The 3,402-nt window shown below is 48.3% G+C and overlaps 1 protein-coding gene and 1 non-coding gene across 2 annotated transcripts in view; both read right to left on the bottom strand.

The window, feature by feature from the left end:
• Window positions 1-3,402, bottom strand: part of Dnajc11 (DnaJ heat shock protein family (Hsp40) member C11) — a 129,760-nt gene that overhangs the window by 73,025 nt on the left and 53,333 nt on the right. The window lies entirely within an intron of this gene.
• On the bottom strand, window positions 31-137 carry LOC111812137. Its single transcript, XR_002817721.1, has one exon. It is a non-coding gene; the product is annotated as a U6 spliceosomal RNA (small nuclear RNA).

Raw genomic sequence — 3,402 nt, forward strand, 5'->3', positions numbered from 1 at the left:
ACAGGTAGGTATTGAACAATACTAACATTAAAAACTATGGGACGCTTCACGAATTTGCGTGTCCTCCTTGCGCAGGGGCCATGCTGATCTTCTCTGTAGCGTTCCAATTTTAGTATATGTGCTGCCGAAGCGAGCACTCAATGGAACATTTTATCTTGCAGAAATATTTGGCTTCCTTGAGGGGAGGAGGCAGTGGAGCTGTTTGGTGGGTGTAGAGTTTCAGTTTGCGGAATGAAAACATTTTCTGGAGGTCGGTGGTGCCTGTAGTCTCAGCTCCTCCAGAGGCTGAGGTGGGAGGACCCTTGAATCTGGAGGTTCAAGCCGCCCTGCATGGGAGGGGTCGCAAAGATAGCTCAGTGGTCTAAGCACCTGGCTAGGCAAGCGCCAGGACCCGAGTTTGATCCCTACTAGTACCACAGGCCGTGCTGGTCCTACCCTGGGCACACCGAGCAGGCCACCAAGACTAGGCATGGTGGTGCACGCCTGTAATCCCAAGCACTGGGGAGACTAAAACAGGAGGATCACTATGCATCTGAGCTACATAGTGAGACTCTGAACCAAATACATAAAAAGTTTTAAAAAAGACCAACGTGGGAAACCTTATCTCAAAAAAAAAAAAAAAAAACCAAAAAAAGTTAATTTTTACTCCTAGTCCTGGAGATGAACCCAGGGCCTTCTCTGTACTGAGGCTTGTTTTATTTTATTATTATTTTTTTTTTTGCGGTACCAGGGATTGAACTCAGGACCTCGCATTTGCCAGGCAAGCACTTGTTCCACCGAGCTATCTCCCTGGTCCTATACTGAGGCTTATGATCTACTACTGAGCTGTACCTGGTCCAGAGGAAGATAAATTTTGTTATGTATATTTCATCAGCATGAAAAATTAAAAAAAAATATGTCTGGAGTCTTGACCTCTTGACACAGGCAGCTCTTGAGCACAGAGACCCACTTCCCTTCTGCCTGCGGCCCGGGGAGCTCTTGTGCAGGCAGAAACAAGGCTGGCCAGGGGCGGAGGTTCTGGATCATGGCAGCGTGGCCCCTGGGCAGGCCAGGTCTGTACCCGTGGCCACAGTGGCTCCTGCGTGCGTTCAGCTTCCAGGAATCACGGCTCTGCTTGAGGACGTGGCTGGCGGGGCTGGTCCTTCAGGCAGGAAGCGGAAGTCAGGCAGGAGCAGAGTTCAGCTGTGCAGGACGTCAAGATGTGGACCTGCATGCCTGTGACACCCGCCAGTGTCCCCAGATACTGCCAAGTCCCCGAGGGGTAAAATCATGACTGTCAGGGACAGGGACAAAGTATCCATGAACCATAAAGATCTCAGTGCCCACTTGCTTCTAGAATACAATAGTTGAAATCTAGGTAGCTGGTATTTGCAGAACCGGGGATTGAACTCAAGCCCTTGCGCTTGCCAGGGAAGCGCTTATTCTACTGAGCCATCTCCCCGGGCCTTGAGCCATCTCCCTGGCCCTGGTAGCTGGTATTTGAATGTGTTCTGTATAGCTGGGTGTGATGGCATAAATCTGTAATCCTAGTATGCCAGGAGGCTGAGACAGGAGGATCAAAAATATGGGCACAGCCTGGGCAACTTAGTGGCCTTCTCACAACTTGCCTCAAAATAAAAAATAAAAAAGTACATAAAAATAATTAAGATGTGGCTTACACATGTATCAGCTCTCCACAGCAAACGTAACCATTCACTGCAAACATGTACTAATAAAAATGAATTATTCCTGGAGAAAAATGTGTTGGGGTTATAGCTCAGCGTCAAGGCTCTGAGCTGAATCTCCAGCATCACCCCCAAGATAATTTTTGTTTTTTGCTTTGTGCCAGCCACTGTGATACCTGACCAATTAGCTCATTTAATCAAGCCAGTTCTCTGCATAATTATGAGCCACCTCTTCTTACAGTTAATCACGTTGAATTTAGAGAAATTAACTCCATTCCCAGTCCATCAAGCTAGAGAATACAGAAGCCAGGATCCAGAGTCTGGTTTGTCTCCTTTCCTTCTTTCTTTTCTTTTCTTTTCTTTTCTTTTCTTTTCTTTTCTTTTCTTTTCTTTCTTTCTTTCTTTTCTTTCTTCCTTCCTTCCTTCCTTCCTTCCTTTCTTTCTTTCTTTCTTTCTTTCTTTCTTTCTGTATTTAGTATAGGGTCTCACTGCACGGATTAGATTTGTAGTGATCCTCCTGTTTGCAGCCTCCCAAACGCTGGGATTACAGGCCCCAGCGCCACCACACTCAGTCTCAGTCGCCTTTTAGTGCGCCTTGGGGGTGGGGCAGGCCCAGCACACTGAGCATTGCACGCTGGTCCCTGCATCTGCCTAAGCAGGCGCTTTAATTCCCTGAGCTATCTGGCTGGCCCTCTTTTTTTGAGATAAGGTAGCTCAGGCTGGCCCTGAATAAATGGCAGTCCTCTTGCCTCAGCCTCCTGAGTGCTGGTATTATGGGTGTGCGCCGCCACACCAGGCCCTGGTTTTTAATTATTGCTTATTTATTCTCTTGTAGATTAATTTATATGATGATGCTTCAGGAGTCGTTTAGCTGTAATAGTGTGTGATCAGGCCAGTTTTATTTTCTAATAGCCTGGGATCTGAGAAGTGTAAAGATGTTATCTGGGCTGGGGAGATAGCTCAGTAGAATAAGCACTTGCCTGGCAAGCACAGGATCCTGAGTTCAATCCCTGGTACCGAAAAAAAAAAAAAAAAGATGTTATCTGAGACCCACAGAGGCAGGGGATGTTATATGGCCCCTTGGCTCTGGCTCTGAGACACAATTGCTGTGAGTTAGGCGATAAGGACATTTTCCTGCTGCATCTGCAGGGAGGAGGCTGGGTCATGGCCACAGCCCAGGTCCCCCTTCTCTTCTCCACTGCGCTAACGCATGGGGGAGGGGGGCTTGAACAGGTGGGCAGGGAGCCGCCATTGAAGGTTTAGCCAGAAGTGCAGGGCCAGTGGGGTTCCAGGACACAGCCCCCACCTATTCGTCTACAGGTAGCTGTTTTTACACTTTGGGGATGAAGTGTGGATGTTCCTACTTTTTAAAAAATGCACGACCAGCTGACTGTGGTGGCACACAGCTGTAATCCCAGCCCTCGGGGGCGCTGAGGCAGGAGGGTCACTGCCATGAGTCAGAGGCCAGCCTGGGCTGCAGCTTGAGTTTTAGGGCAGCCTGGATTACATAAAGAGACCCTGTCTCCACTCCCCCTACCAGATACGCGTGACCTCCTTCCACAGGGAAAACACCTTAGCTTTGATTTCCTTGTCTCACAATTTTATAATGAAGCGGACCCTGGTCATGTATTTATTAGAGAACTGGAGAATAGTCTAGGTATGTGGTATTCCAGGTCCCACAGGATTACAGGAGCAAAAATCTGTCTCTGGGGGCCGGGGAGATGGCTCAGTGGAATAA

This window comes from Octodon degus, unplaced genomic scaffold, assembly GCF_000260255.1.
Source record: "Octodon degus isolate 3935 unplaced genomic scaffold, OctDeg1.0 scaffold00113, whole genome shotgun sequence".
Lineage (NCBI taxonomy): Eukaryota > Metazoa > Chordata > Mammalia > Rodentia > Octodontidae > Octodon > Octodon degus.